General features: G+C 40.1%; 1 pseudogene; it reads left to right on the top strand.

Moving 5' to 3' along the window:
• The first annotated feature begins 13,324 nt into the window (after positions 1–13,324).
• Positions 13,325–13,442, top strand: LOC124723861 (annotated as a pseudogene).
• Positions 13,443–16,857: the final 3,415 nt, after the last annotated feature.

Raw genomic sequence — 16,857 nt, 5'->3', positions numbered from 1 at the left:
AGATGCTTCTTGTAATAGTTGACTGAAACATATATTCCACATAAACAAAGAACTCATTTGTTACCATACTTCTGCATATATTTTGTACCAAATGTAACAATTTTAGATCTCTATGATGTATAGGTTTCTGAAATAAAAGCAACATGATGTTTAAAAATTATGTGAAATTTTCATGAAAATAAAATTAGATACCAGTCCACATGATTTTGAAACTAATGAAGAGCGCATCAAAATATTATAGAGAAATTAGATATTGTCTTAGATCTTGATAGAATATTGGAAAATCTCAGTAAACGAGCTGTTGCTGAGATGTGTCGTAATTCACTATGGGGAAATTTGGCCAAAGGCAAAATATGAGTCAAACAGAATATGTAACAAATTTATAGCGATTTTATGAGATACTATTGAATGATCACTTAGATAATATAGATGTAAATTTTCTTAATGACAATATGGTTCAGACAAAGTAAAATTTCAAGGATTATTATGTGGAAAATAATTCAAATACAAATATATTTATAGATGCATTCACTACATCAAATGCAAGGCTTAGAGTGTATGATAGGCGAAATAAACTAGGAAAAAATGTTATGCATTTTGACACCGATTCTGTAGTACGTATTGATGGTGGCAAAGTCAATTTTAGGTCAAGGTTGTATGTTGGGTTACTGAAAAGATGAGTTATAATGTAATAAACTGATAACAAACTGGGCTTCAACTGGCCCAAAAAATTATTATTATGAGAAAAATGATAAAAGTAAAGGTCTTCACTTTAAACTATTAAACTATTCAAAAGCTGAATGGGAAATTACAATCAGATTAATTGAGAGTGAAGTGAAGGAAAAGATACAATTTGAATACAACCAAATAACTAGAGATGTTGATACTAAAAATCTAGATAACAAACTGGCTAAGAAAGTATTCTCATTTCAGTATGATAAGTGTAGCTCAAGAAAATTACAATACAGTGCCTTATGGCTATTAAAATAATGAACAGGCTTAAATATATTTTTGTAATATTTTTGGTAAATTATTTATTGGCAGATTATAATTCACTATTTGTTTTACAGTGAAACTTAAATTTATTCCACACATCATTCATATTTATGTACATTAAAAATTTAAAAGGATTTTAAATTTTTTGAAGAAGATAATATTAAACTAAGATACAAAGGAATAAAGAGTAATGAAAATAATGATGAAGAATTTCATGATCTGAAGTTCACTATATATGAGTAAATTTTTATATTTATTTTTATTACAAATTGTTTCAGGATGTAAAAGCAAAGAATCATTCCTGTTTAAGTTTTTATATTTGTTTTTGTGGATCATTATATGAGTAACATTTTATATTTATTTTTATTGATTTAATTTCTGTATTTTAGGTGGGTCATTATATGACAAAATTTTTATATTTATTTGTATTGATTTAATTTTATATTTATTTTGGCAGGTGGGTTTGGGTTGCTCATTAAATTATCTCCTAGTATACTCAAAAGACCCACTCACTACTAACTTATAGGACAAAAAAGATTGATTTAACTTATTAGAGTCGACACCAAACAACCAAATAAGCACGGCTATTGTGCACCTTTCTCTAGTTCTCATAGTAAAACAAATTTAAGAACAGATAGAATTTCCATATAGAAAAATAATATTTAGTGTGATGATTGGATTTATAAGAAACAAAACAAAAACGACACACAGTCTTGTAAAACGACTATATCCAATTGGTCACACAAAAAATATATGCCTTAAAAACTGCTAATTCATGTGAGTTCGTCTGATACCAAGTGGGCTACTGAGACACTTTACCACTCTGTAAACATATGCAAAAGACACTGTGGTAGTCCCTCTTTCAGAAAACGATGAATTTCTTGCAGCTGTTGTGAACAATGTCGCCATTCTGGAGACCTAAACTGCTGACTAACTGACCAGGTAAGATTTGTTGTCTTCCGGTATTCTTTCTTAAAGACAGTGCATTCATTTGGAAACTGATGATATCATCCTAACTGAAATCTTTTACTGAAGACTTAATGCATTTAAAAAACTACAAGCAGGGAGCAAGGTCTGTATGCTTCCGCAGACACGCTCCTTGTTTTAGGTAAACACAGTCCTGCACATTTTGCATCCTCGAATGAAATACCACTGACCCGTTGCTGAAGCTATCCGTGTTTCCGCAGTTGAAGACAATTATTGTCTGTTGTGAGTGCGTTCTGTTAAACTTCGTCCATTTCTCACATCTCCGATAACGTATTTAGGAATGCTACTAGATCAGCATACACAAACTTCCTTTAGGGCTCTGAACTAACACCTGATTTCGTGGTATATTTTGTTTTATTCATATAGGAATTTCAAGTGGGTGTCCCATTCATAATGACTTCCATACAACAAACAAATATAAAGGATTACATAACTGAATCATGACTTCTATTGTATGATTTGGTAAATATTGCAGTTATGCCTTCTTTCTTGTATGTATCTCGCTACAGGAGCTAGCTTTACTGATGTATATTACGTCCTGAGGGGTGGAGTTTTAAGCTAGTAAAATTCTCAGATGCCTGTGGACTTAGAGAAATTGTACTGCTTACTCGACTAACTGGAAGTCATTACCTGGTAGGTAGTTACACTCCCAAAAAGAAGATCTGCGCAGAATGCTGTACCAAGTATAGTACGGAAATTTTTACCTCACTGTATGCTACTTGCAGATGGTTTAATTGGAGAGCCATACTTACAGTATCGTAGGTCCGTCAATGGCCACATACACCGTTCACACCCCAGTAATGAGCCGCCACGGGTCTTGGAAAGCGACTCGTTTGCTGGACTTGAAATTAGGCGCCTTTTATTCCCCGGCCCACACAATGTACGACCTTTCTTATTGTTTCTTCCCAGACATCAATCCAGTGCGGCGATTATTCCATCACTTGGTCGTATCTGGTAAAATAAATAGCCAATATAATTACCTGGAATGATAGTTCAGTGCAGGAGGCGATCTATAATTTTGTATTGTAGTCTTCTTCTGAAAACCTGTTTATTTACCAGTATCGCTATGTTAACGCAATTACTGGATTTTCGGCAATATGTGTGTGCATCGTCAGAACTACAAAAAGACAATATGTTGAGGTTTACAGTTAAAAAATAAAAAAGTAGTAGGGTAGATACAACAACTCGGTGACAAAAATTACACACCCATAAAACTGGGCATTGATAGTTACATCATACAATGCTTACACCACTTTGACACATGGGCACAGCATATTGCCGAAATTATAGCTGTGGTCAAGCGTACTGGCGGGTGCCTGCAAGAGCGTTGCCGCACTTGTGCCTAGTTTCGCTCAGAAAAATGGCAACGCTGAGGGTCCGTAGTAGTCTAGTTCGAGCGCAAGTAGAGCGTTCAAATGGTTCAAATGGCTCTGAGCACTATGCGACTCAACTTCTGAGGTCATCAGTCGCCTAGAACTTAGAACTAATTAAACCTAACTAACCTAAGGACATCACACACATCCATGTCCGAGGCAGGATTCGAACCTGCGACCGTAGCGGTCACGCGGTTCCAGACTGAAGCGCCTTTAACCGCACGGCCACACCGGCCGGCACAAGTAGAGCGTCAGTAGCGATACGGTGTGTAGATTTTCGCGCAGTTTTTGTTTTCCATTCCTTATTCGACAATTTTTGACTCGATGGAAAAAAGTCTTTTATGTTGTTATTTGTGCAGTTTATTTACTGAGTGGATGTGTTAGTGTAAGTTGAAATTTATAGAAAAGCGGGACGAAATAAGAGATTTTTTCCTCTGTGCCACGTATATCGCGTTTACAAACAAAGCAAGCCCATACTCTACCATGTCTGTAAATATTTAAAACGTATTACAGTATCTACACGTACGCTCGTTAGGAAATATTTGCAGAAGGTAGACATAAAAAGTAGTGATTATATCGATCAGTGGCAGTGATATGCTACCTAAAACAACCGTTGTAAAAAAAAAAAAAAAAGAAAAGGGAGCCTGCTAACATACAGGCTACATGCAGTGTAGCTTGTGGTGTCGGTTTAAGTACTATCCAGCGCGTGCGTCGTGAAGAAAAATCCCCAACGTTCGATTATGAGAGGAAAATTATTAAACGACACAACTCTTTACCCAAACTAAACGACTATCACAAAGACTCTGTCGGTCGGACAGTCTGTTAATTCTACGACACTGGTGAATACAAACCAGAAAAATTGGAAAACAGTTAACCGAAAAAATAAATTTTACTGCATCTACTAAATCTGTGAGGCGCATATTAAGTGATGTAGGATTTGAATACAGGCGTCATAATGATGGTACGCAATTTTTACTTGAATGAAACGACGTAGTGGTCTCCAGATTTAAATTCCTGCAGACGAAGAATTCGCTGCGTACTTCAGGTGGCATGCGGGGATATTCTATATGGATGAAACTTGGGTTAGTCGGAAACCTTCGCTAAAGTACACCTGACACAATTCAGTCCAAAATGAGGATCTCGCGGTACCTGCTGGGAAAGGGACCTGGCTAATTGTCGTGTATGTGGGGTCAGGGAAGACTTGTTTTCTTAATAAAAGTAAATTAGTTTACAGATGTAGGAAAACAAACAAATCAGATTTTATCATTCGGCAATGAATACAGCTAAGTTTAAAAATCGGTTTGAGGCCGTTTTTTGGGTTTATTGGAGGAAGGTCATCGTCATGGGCAACGCCAAGTATCATTCGGTAATCATGAACCGAGATCCAACAGCAAAAACACAGACGGCTGACATTGCTTTCTCACGTTCAGACACATGAGTGGTTACGTTGTATAAGGTTTGTGCAAACAAGGAAGAACCTGTTTAAGAGCTAGGTGTACTGGCAAATGAAAGGGGGCACCAAATAGTGCGCTCACCGCCTTATGATTGCCAGTAGAACCCGGCTGATCTCATCTGGGCCCAAGTCAAGAAAGACGTAACCGCGAAAGACAACAAGTTTAAAATCGCATGTGTTTAGAGCTTACTTCACGAGACCTTGGAAAAGTCACAATCTAAAAATGGCAGAACTGTGTTCAGCATGCAGAAAATCTATAGAAAGAAGTCATCCAAGACACCGTAATCGAGTCTGTAATCATCAACTATAATCATGACTCAACAACCATAGACGATGAGAGCAGCGAAGAAGACGAATAAGGAAAATGCGATGAACAGATGGCGTGAGTGAAGATAGTTAAGATTGGATTGCTGTGACATTTTACGCTTTTCCCTCAATTTACTGTGCAGTTGTAACAACAACATTTCATAAGTAATAACTTTACAATATACTGTATTGTAAACAAATTGTATTGTTAGTGTTTTGTTTTCATTCGCAACCAAAATCCATTTATATAAGATTGGATTTCGTAGGGGACTCGTGAGCTCAGCGACTAAACGATGATTTGGAAAACAAGGTAGTTATTAGTTATTTACAGCAATGAGTCGGTTAGTAATCTAGTTTTACTGCAGATCTAGATTTCAGTTACCTTATACCTAACATCAGTGCGTTTACAATGTGTCATATTGATTGATTATGCATTTTCGTTAGCGTGCTAGCTTGCTTGAAATTCCAGTAGTTATATTTTTTACTATGGTAAGCGTTTTTGTCTCTGATTTATGTACATTTCCAGTTCGTATAAAAATATAATACCTAAAGTTGCCTACAATAACTTCACACACTGTAGATTGCAAATAAGAAATTGAAAGGCAAAGTTTTTAAAATACCTTTAAAATCAAATAATATACGCTCACACTGCTTTCATAACGATATGACTGACATTACCCAAATCAATATTTCACCGCAAAAACATGGTTATATTGATTTTTAAGAATGCGGAAACTCTTCGAACGAGTGATTGAGGTTCATGTGACTATCAAGCGCATGTGACTCATGGTCCGACAACAGCGCACCAAAATCCACCCGGCAGTATGCCTGGTCAGAGCTTTAGTAATCCAGTAACTGTGTTAATGTAGCAATCTCGGCAAATAAATTAATTTTCAAAAGAAGACTACAGTGCAAAACACAGCCAATTTCATTCTATGAAATAACGCTAGTACACTTCTAGGACTTGTTTATTTGTGAGAGTGTGAAATTTTTTCTTGAAATCAGGACTGCGATCATTTCCACGCATGATGGTGCTTTACCACGTCACAGAACACTATATGAATTCAAATGAAACGAAATGAGACACGAAAGACATTTTATAGTGAACGTGACCTTTTGCCAATGTAGAGTACCTGGTAACTACAGCTCTGCTGTAGCTTGTAGCACGCTATATGTATCTGTCTTAGTACTGTGTGATCTTTGTTGATCGAAAAAAGCACATCAACGACTTCTTTATTGCATTTGTGCCAATATAATTTGAATGTCACTGATCTACACACATGGACGCTCTCATTAGAATGGCTGTTTTGCTAAATTGTAGACAAGGCACCCCCAAAATTTCGACTTTTTGGCAAAAATAACTGTTTACATAGTGCGTGAACTGTATGGCTGTAATTAAGATATTTCGTATGAGGAAAAATTTTACAGAAATATTCTTTGAAAGACTACTCTAAAAAAAATTCGCTCTACTCTGTGACCGAGTCCGCTAGCTGACTATAACGCCAACCCGGAGAAAGCTGCTTCTAAACCTGGAGATGGAAAACAATTTCTTTCTCAGTAATGCACCACCAGCAAGGCTTTGGCATCACCAAATTTTTGTCAAATGTTGTGGATCAAATACCAAATCTGTTTCATGTTGTTGGTGATTCGTCCATTCGACAGGAACTTTAAGCTTTTCAACGTCATTAGTGTTACTCGTTAGAAATAGGTTACTGTATTTCAGTCTCTTCCATTTCCCTGTCGTCGTCATGAACAAAACTGTGAAGACGCTAATCTCGCTTAAGACACAAAACTGAATGTTTGTAAAGTGAAAGTGTCAGTACACACAGCGGTAGAGAGGATTCCTGATCTGATTGCTGCACTCTCTTTTCTGGGTCTCTCATCCAGCTATGGCACTGAAATGCACTTTCTAAGCTGAAACAAAATAATGTTATACGATTCTAGTTGAGAAACCCGGAGTTGGGATAAGGCATGACTACCATTCTATGTATAAGATGCGCATTATTAAGAATATTATGAATGAAGTTATCCTGTTAGTAAGGTAGTTTTGTCGCGGTGTTTGGGAGTGTATGAGTGTGGTAGGCAAAATTTCGTGAAATATGGAACAATAATACTCTTAGGTAAAGCTAAATAACCTATGACTTACGAAGTTTACCGTATACGTGAAAATGTTTTTATTGTTTCATTTACGATGTAATGTATTGGTGATAGAGTCCTCAACGTGTTTCCTTCATATTGTGGTGAGTGGAAGTTGGTGACTGTGACTGGCAGATATCTCAATATAATGCGCAATGTGGAACACTTAGTTCTCTTAGAAAAAGCTGTATTCCCTATGACTTTTGAACTTTCCGTATTAGTGAATACACTCGCTTATACAGTCTTCACCCTGCTCCATCCGTACTGGCGTTAACATTACGTTACGCAGACATATTTGAATGTAACGCCACGACGTAAATGCTAGTTTAGCAATATTGTCTTAGCATAATAGTATTTAAATGAAGTTGGAAAGGAATGGAAATCACTTTATTTCATTAGGTATTAGCGAAGTGATTTACAAAAACACGTTAAATTATAAAAAGATTATACTCACGAAGAATACGCGAAATGTTTATCCGGAATCATTGTAGTGTATTGTTACTCATTTATTAGCCACAAATATCTTTGTATTATTATTATTATTATTATCATTATTATTATTATTAGTAGTAGTAGTAGTTACAATATCTTTGAGTCTAACTGAATTTTTTTCTTTGTGAATCTGTCGATCGTTAGTAAATGTGATTGACGAAAACGCGATGAGGATTAAAAACTATGTATTTCATATTAAAAATCGTTATTAAAGTTTGAATGACGAAACGGCGCAAGCAGGTTATTATGTGTGGCGATTGAAACAGTAAAGGCGTTTTCACGTGTACGGTACAGTTCGTAAATCATAGAGCGTACAAATTTTCCTAAGAGTATTTATTCCTCCATATTTCAGGGATTTTTGCTCGCCACACTCGCCCATTGCCACGTACCGCGACCAAATTCCCTTACTAACAGCATTTGACCAAGGGCTATCTATCACCACATCCACGAGTGGGCTGTAGTGAGTAGTCATGGAGAAATGTATGTCAGTACGTACACACAAGATTTTGATATATATAGATATAGATCCATACATTCTGGTTTATTATTATCTAATTGTACCAATACAGACTGAAGAGAGTTTCCATGTTGCTCAAATGGCTCTGAGCACTATGGGACTTAACATCTGTGGTCATCAGTCCTCTAGAACTTAGAACTACTTAAACCTAACTAACCTAAGGACATCACACACATCCATGCCTGAGGCAGGATTCGAACCTGCGACCGGAGCGGTCACGCGGTTCCAGACTGAAGCGCCTTTAACCGCACGGCCACACGGGCCGGCGTTGCACAAAACCATGTGCTTTAATCCTTCCAACTTTTACTTACGTACAGCTACTATATTTGTGCCAGCATCATGGGAATTCGTTTGGCATCGGTTGAAAATCCCTTTACTGGTGGCTCTAACCATGCCTGCGTACCACAGAAACTAAAAAACGCTGTATCAGTGGCATACACTTCACGTGTGGTAGTTATGCACAAGAGTGTCAGAAACGCTTAACAAACTCCAAGGGGAGACGATACAAGAAACGCGTGGTCCAACAGGGATGTTTGCTCTCAATATAGTTAAACCGTACATCCCAAGACGAGTTGCAGAGTGACATACTTCCTCCCTCCACACACCTCTCCTTTTCCAACATTCACGACGGACAATTTTTTCGAAAATAGTCTTAATGGAGATGCATACACATAATCCTTTTCCCCAGCATCATCACTAATCGAACGTCAAGTTGGAAAAATATAAATAGTGCCGCAGTAGGTGTACATGGCCTTCAGCGAAAGTAGGACAGCAGTGCGGGTACTCACCCTGAGATCAGCGGCGATGGGCTGGCACTGGCTGCCTGCATAATGCCAAGAGCCACGCCGTGGTGTAACTCTACGCAGATAAGCCGCACTGTGCTCGTTAAATCCAGAGCCGCTGGGCAGCCGTCTCCGCTGCTTGCTATAAAGGCAGCACCTAATGGCAGGCGTACCCACAGTCGGACGTGTTCTGCAGTAGCGACAGCGAAGCTAGCGTTACTGGACACACTGTTGTCCCTCCGTGATGGTAAAATTCGAATAACTGACCCTGCGCGCCCACAATACTCGACAACTGCTGTCCCTGTCTTTGACGAGACAGTGTCTCAAATACTTGTTGCCCCAGCTGCCGACCAGGGCATACCATATAACACGGGACTCCGGCGCATAGCCGGCCTCTGTGGAAGAGCGGTTCTATGCGCTTCAGTCCGGAACCGCGCGACTGCTACGGTCGCAGGTTCGCATCCTGCCTCCGGCATGGATGTGTGTGATGTCCTTAGGTTAGTTAGGTTTAAGTAGTTCTAAGTTCTAGGGGACTGATGACCTTAGAAGTTAAGTCCCATAGTGCTCAGAGCTATTTGAACCATTTTTCTAAGTCTAGGGGACTGATGACCTCAGATGTTAAGTCCCATAGTGCTTAGAGCCATTTCAACCATTTGCAGCGCATAGTTTTTCAGTGCTCTTTCTTACTTCTACGATGAAATATGGCATACGGAAATTTTTTTAAAGCTCTATTGTCACGTAACACCGGTACGCTGAATCATATATTACCATAGACAGTAGCGGAGAAACTACTGATTAGTTTCACCTCATACTATTTGATTTATGCTGCAATTCGTACACAAACTGCAATACGATGATCCCTGAAAGACGTAGGAGCTTCTTGCGAATTTTATGGCCTTCACTGTGTGACGCAATGATAATGTTATCTACGACAGCTCTACTAAAGCGCTTTTCTAAACACGTTTTTACGAAATTCTTTCACAAAAGGTGGTGCAGTAAATATTTCAGAATTATAAAACCATATCACCGACATTGATTGGTTGTAGCATTCTGCAACATATTCTGTATTCGAATGTAATAAAATGCCTATTGACAAATAGCCAGCAAGGATTCACGAAATATCGTTCTTGTGAAAGATAGCTGGGTCAGTATTTCTATTAGGTCTACAATTTTCCTTCCGCCGTTTTTTCTAGAAGTTCTAGGCTTTACAGTGAAGAGCATACAAAAAAATTCACGACTCAGACTATTGGCCATCGCTGGCCACTACCTTCTTTCATCTTTTGAGGAGCATACGAATCCCGTGGCGGAAGAACAGGGCATATTTTGAGGAGATCAATGAATCGATCCAATTTTGTACTTATTCATATGACCGGAGGTGCTGGTGAAATGTGGAATGTCTGTAGAATACGGCAGGTGGGATACGACTTCCCATGTCGACGTTTCCCAGTAGATTTCGACGGATTATGCCACATGAGGATGAACAGTTTTGTGCTGCAAAATCATGTTTTCACGTCTACCGCTGTATTCACTCTTAGTGCTCGTCTCAGACGCATCAATGGCATTCGATAACGGTCTTTCGTGATTGTTTTCATCGGTTTCAGTAGATGCGAATACCTTATCTCTTCCGCCGCCAAACCGATCTTTTACGACAAAATCATCGTTCTTAACGCATTGAAACCATTATCTGCACGTTCTTTCACTAATAGTGTAAAGGTTCTCATATGTTTTCTGCTGTTGTAAATAATTCACAAAGATGAATGACCGCACTGCATGAGTAGTGAGTAAGATCCTGCACTCTGTATTTGTAGTTTCGCCTCCGATGATATCCTAGTCAGACAGTCGTGCAGCGTTGAGACATTCTCACTTTAGGCATAGTTGCGAGCAGTAGAGTTCTTCAGAGAATAAGGTCTGATATTAGTGAATCTGGGAGAATCTATCTGGAATACTTTATTACGGAGATGAAAAGTCATTTATAATGCTTTCTAGTTCTTCAAACTGATGGAGAAGATTTCTGGAGGAATTTTTAAGGGTAACAAAGGCTTGCGCACCACTGAAATGTGTGTTTGTCGGAACTATTAATTGAAGGAAATACTCGTCCTTTAGATAACTAATAACTTTTACGATTAGTCTTAATTTGAGCTCTTTCTTTTCAAAATGTCACCAATTCGCAACTGATTGAGCTGTCTGTAATTTTTATAATGAAACAATTTCGCAGTTGTGAGAGTCTTCTTATGTTGTACAGCCCTTTTTGTCCATAACCATATTTTACGAAACGATTTTTCTTCAAACCCACCTATATGAGTTATACTAAACTTTTGAATGTTTTGTCGTGTGTGCATTTCGCCATACGCCACACGAAGTCACAGATTGTTTCTGACAAGCAAAAAGAAAGACATTATCAGTGAGTAGTTTATTTTCCTTTAGCTGCTGCATCTAATCATTTGCATTTGCTTTCTCGAACGCCTGTACTCCAGACACAAAAACAGTATGCTGAGCAAGAGGTAAGTCACTTTTATTTCGGGGAAGTTCTCACCTTGCTTTCTTGAGCAAACACTCTGTTGTCAGGATTGTCAGGTGTCGTGCTAGCAAGCATATGAATTATCAGTGAACATTCTGGCAATTTCAAACAGTTATTTTCTTCCAAGTAGAGCAGTAACTTATTTTTGTGCTTATATCAAGTCAAAGATTGTACATCGCATCACGTAACGTTCATTTCATTACATAGTTTTTATTCAGCACACAGTTAGTTTTTTCGGCATTTAATTATATTCACGTTCTTCACTTCAAATTTTGCATATCTCGAAGTTTAAAGATGTCTTCCACATCACTGTTCACTTGTACAACACACGCCCAACCGACAGTCAGTTTTGCTCAGCAGTTGTATGCGGTACCTAAAGTACACGTTAGACAAGGTCCACGTTTTTTAAATAAGTATATTCAGTTTTCCGACATACATACATTTTTTGTAGAAAGCTTACTCATGTCGATTGGTTTTACCTAGGATAGTTCTCTGGTTCTTCTACGTAGTTAAATTACAGTACACAGTCTTGAAAGCAAATCAGCGCTACACGTACATGTACTAAAATTTGTATTTTCTCTTTTAGTTACTGTAATTTCACTGTCATTTTTACACCTGATTTCTTTTCTCTTTTTGCAAAAAATACTGAGTGTGAAAATCTTTGATACGTGGGCAGACCATGTGAAATAGTTCTGTTTCTTAAACTTTTCGCCGGTATTTCTGTTGCGTAAGATGATTTATTACTTTCGGTTATTTAACTACAAATAGAAATTTTGTTTCGTGATTCAATTTTTAACTTTCTACATTATGGCTAGCAACACAATATTTCTTCTAGCTACTATTTAGATCGCAAACCACGTCACAAAGTAATGACTAAGTTATTAATGAAACAGAACAAGCATATCAGTTGTTACAGATAAATAATTTGCTTGAGATTTCAAAGAATGCAAATAACTTCCCCACACTGATGAGTTCGTTATTAGGAAACGCAACAGAACAGATATCCAACGGTGAACAAAGAATTTCAGAAGACATATCGGCAGCGAAAAGTAATCTCAGTAAACCAAAATTTCGCAACAACCACATACTGAGACAGTTGATCCGGGTTCTGCTTCCATTTCTTTCAATCAAATAGCCTACATCTATTATTGACAATACGCACTCAGTTGTTGCACATCCAGTAAACCTGAATGCAGAAATCAATAATATCGAACTTCATCAGAGTCGCTACTAAAGATGAATAAAACATTTGAACAAAAACACAGAACAGAATGCAAGATCACGAGTAGAAATCAAAAATACGAAAAATTAACTCACATCACACATCCGAAAATTTGAGAAAAAAATAGCAATACTCTTTTGCAGAACTCCTACAAGCGATTAGAAATAACTTACAACCAATTCCTACGAGACTAGAGGATAGGCTACACAACCTTGAAACTGAACAACATAATTTAAAAACTACACAAAGAAGAGTTACTAGCAAAAATAAATACCACTCTACTGATTGCTGGAGTCTCGCAACTCACAAAACGGCACGACCACTTTGATATCATTGTTGAAACAATTACTGACCAGGTAAACACGTTAAAACTGAAGCCTTACGAACAAGAAGAACAACTTTGTGTACGTCAACAAAGAACGTCGAAAATTTGAGAACGACGATGGCAAATTTGCCTACAAATATCAAAAATGATGCTGATAGCACAGACCTTGTACCGTTTTCAGAGACGACAGAATATTAGCCACTTAAGAATCTTAATGGGCAACGGCCTTGTCGCAGTGGATACACCGGTTCCCGCGAGATCACCGAAGTTAAGCGCTGTCGGGCGTGGCCGGCACTTGGATGGGTGACCATCCAGGCCGCCTTGTGCTGTTGCTATTTTTCGGGGTGCACTCAGCCTCGTGATCCCAATTGAGGAGCTATTCGACCGAACAGTAGCGGCTCCGGTCACAGAAAACCATCATAACGACCGGGAGAGCGGTGTCCTGACCACACGCCCCTCCTATCCGCATCCTCGACTGAAGATGACACGGCGGTCGGATGGTCCCGTTGGGCCACTGGTGGCCTGAAGACGGAGTGCTTTAAGAATCTTAAAGAAAGTAGGATTAAAGTCAATCAACAACAGAAAAAAGAGACATAAACAACATGCGAGAACAGTTAGCACTAAAACTAAATACTAATGGCGACACCAATTATACATTCACACTTATATCCACGATCTGAAACTTGTGATGAAACTAACAATTTGTGACTTTCCCAGGGAACAATACATTTCACCAAGACACGATAGTGAGCCACCCGTCAGGCGTAATAGAGAACATTCTAGCTCAAACCAAAACAAAAATTTCAATTACAAACACTTCCTCAGTAAAATACTTGTTTTGAAAATAAAATTGGAAATTTGTGGTAAGTTCCTATGGGAACAAACTGCTAAAGTCATCGGTCCATAGGCTTACCGACTACTTAGTCTAACTTAAACTAACTCTCACTGCCGCGCGCCGTAGCCGCGCCTTGTCACGGTCCGCGCGGCTTCCCCCGTCGGAGGGTTAAGTCCTCCCTCGGGCATGGGTGTGTGTGTGTGTGTGTGTGTGTGTGTGTGTGTGTGTGTGTGTGTGTATGTGTGTGTCTGTGTGTGTGTGTGTTGTCTGTAGCTAAGTTAAGGCCCGTCCACACACAACGATCTGTCTGCGCAAATGTCTGCGCACATCACATCTGCGCAGACAGATCGTTGCGTGTGGACAGAAGATTTGCACCAACCCGAGGTGTGTGCAAACCTGGAAGTTGGAGTTGGAGGTTTGAGCGAAACCTCTCAAATCTGTGGGTTCAAACCACATCTGCGCAGACAAGTTGGAGCGTGTGGACAGGAGAGCGCCACAAATCTGGTGCGAAACAGCTGTTTGCTCAGTCTAGTGTTTGCATTTGTGCGCATTAAAATGGCTGATACTCGTCAGTGTTCTCGAGAGTTTGTTAGTGAATTCATTGAAATATATAGAAACCACCCATGTTTGTGGATCAAAAGTAAAGAATATAGTGACCGAGACAAAAAGACAGCACCATACAATGCTCTAATTGAAAAATTGCGGGCTGTTGACGCCTCGGCAAACAGAATTAATAAAAAAATTCGTTGCGAACTGTTTACCGAAAAGAGTTATCCAAAGTTCAGAAATCTAGAAGATCTGATGTAGAAGTAGGTCAAGTATACCAGCCAACGTTATGGTATTTTGATCTGCTTGGCTTTCTTAAGGTTCGCCCTGCAAATCTCGCAGTAAATTTACGTGAGAAAACTGCTTTCGCTTTAGCAGCCACTGTCTACACCATTTTGACCGCTTTCTCTGTTTCCTGCGGTTGGTCTGAATGTTTTTTGCAACACAAGTTGCGAACACAGACCACAACAGAACTTCCACCATTTCTATATTTCAAAATAACTGAATTAAATTTATGACGTTTACGGGGAGCGTCGTCGCTTGCCACTGATATTTCTTTTCTACACCGAGAGATGGCGGGCGAGTAGTAGATTGGGGTTTGTGTCGTGTGAACACACCACATTTGCAGTTATCTTTTGCATGTACAGACATTTGCGCCGATCGTTGCGAGTGGACCGGGCTTTAATTTAAGTTAGATTATGTAGTGTGCAAACTTAGGGACATATGACCTAAGTAGTTTGGTCCCATAAGACCTTACCACAAATTTGCAATTTTTAACGTACACTAACGACAACACACACTACCTCACCCTTTATGGCCGTCCTATCCAACTCACCCCCACCCTGAAATACCTTGGCCTCACCGTTGACCGACACCTCACCTGGACCCCTCATCTCCTGACCATCCAGCAGAAAGCCCATTCCCGCCTCCGCCTGCTGAAACTCCTGTCTGGCCGGACATGGGGATTGCATCCTTCTACCATCCGCCACACCTACAAATCCCTCATCCGTCCTATCCTCTGTTTTGCCAGCGTCGCCTGGATCTCCACCCCCACCCACTTTTACAAGGCCCTCCAAATCCTTGAACGCCATGCGCTCCGCCTTGCCCTCCGTATCCGCCTTCCTTCCCCCACACGGCTCCTGTATGCACTGATCCCCTTCCCCCACCTCCTCCTGTTCCTCCAACATCTCCGCATCCTTTACATTGTTCACAGGCTTGATCCCCCCCACCCTCTGGTTTCCTCCTTCCTCTCTACCCCCCGCCCATTGCCGCGCCTCTATCGCTGTATCCCTCCCTCTCTCCACCTCCACACCCTCCATCTCCTTCATCAGGGCAATTTCCAACGCCTCCCCCTCCTGGATGACGAACTTTGCCGTAACATCTACCCTTCCTTCCAACTATAACCTGACCTTGTTCGCCCCCCCCCCCCCATCCCCAGGGCCACCGTTTTCCTCTTTCCTCCTTCTCCCAGAGCGGATTTTCCTCCGTCCCCCCCTCCCCTGAGGCCCTGCACCCCATACTTGCCTCTCTCCTTCCCACATCCCTCCCTACCTGGCCCTCTTCCGCGCACCCCCCGTTCACCTCCCCCATCTCTTCGCCTCCCTCCCTTCTTCAGGTCTCCCTCATCTCCTTGCGCCTGGCAGATCCTCTGTATTGATCATCATCAGTGTGCCACATCAGTGTTGTGTTTAGTGCTGTTTCTCGTGTGCGTCAAGAGGTGTGCTTTTAATTGTGTACTGCCTTGAGGTTCGCCGTCAGTGTTACGTTATGTGCTACGCCATCCGTCGCTACCTTTAAGCTCCTGTCGTACTGTCCCTTGTGTTCTTTTACCGTCGCAGTGTGTGGCTTTTTGTGTGTGCTACTTTTAAACAGTTTTTTATCTCCGTTTTACAGTCACCCCGTTTTTTGTCTATTGCCTTCCATGATGTTCCCCCTTTTTTATATCTATGTTCACCTTATTCTCTCCTTTGCTGTTTTTTAAATGTCTTCTATTGTTTTGTTCTATGTCTTTCGGCTGAAGAGCAGCGCCTATGCTGCTGCCAGCCCACCCCGATGGGGAATTGAAATACAATAAAGAAAAAAAACACACACACACACCCATTCTCCAGGGAGGACTCGATCCTCCGACGTACGGAGCTGCGTGAACCATGGCAAGGCGCCTCAGACCGCAAGGCGTCGCCTTTTCTTGCTGCAACTAATTTTATTTTTGCCTGACACATTTCACCTTTTTCTTGCTCTAAGGCGTCTTTAGTGGGATCTATAACGATACACTTGTATGGATATGGTGTCTGTTCTTTCGGACATGTCCTAAAGAAGAGACACCATTGATGACCTGCAGCCGCCTAGAAAGAAATTAGAATTAATTTAAT

This window comes from Schistocerca piceifrons, chromosome 1 (genome assembly GCF_021461385.2).
Source record: "Schistocerca piceifrons isolate TAMUIC-IGC-003096 chromosome 1, iqSchPice1.1, whole genome shotgun sequence".
NCBI classification, from domain to species: domain Eukaryota; kingdom Metazoa; phylum Arthropoda; class Insecta; order Orthoptera; family Acrididae; genus Schistocerca; species Schistocerca piceifrons.
This window is presented reverse-complemented; position numbering and strand designations above follow the sequence as displayed.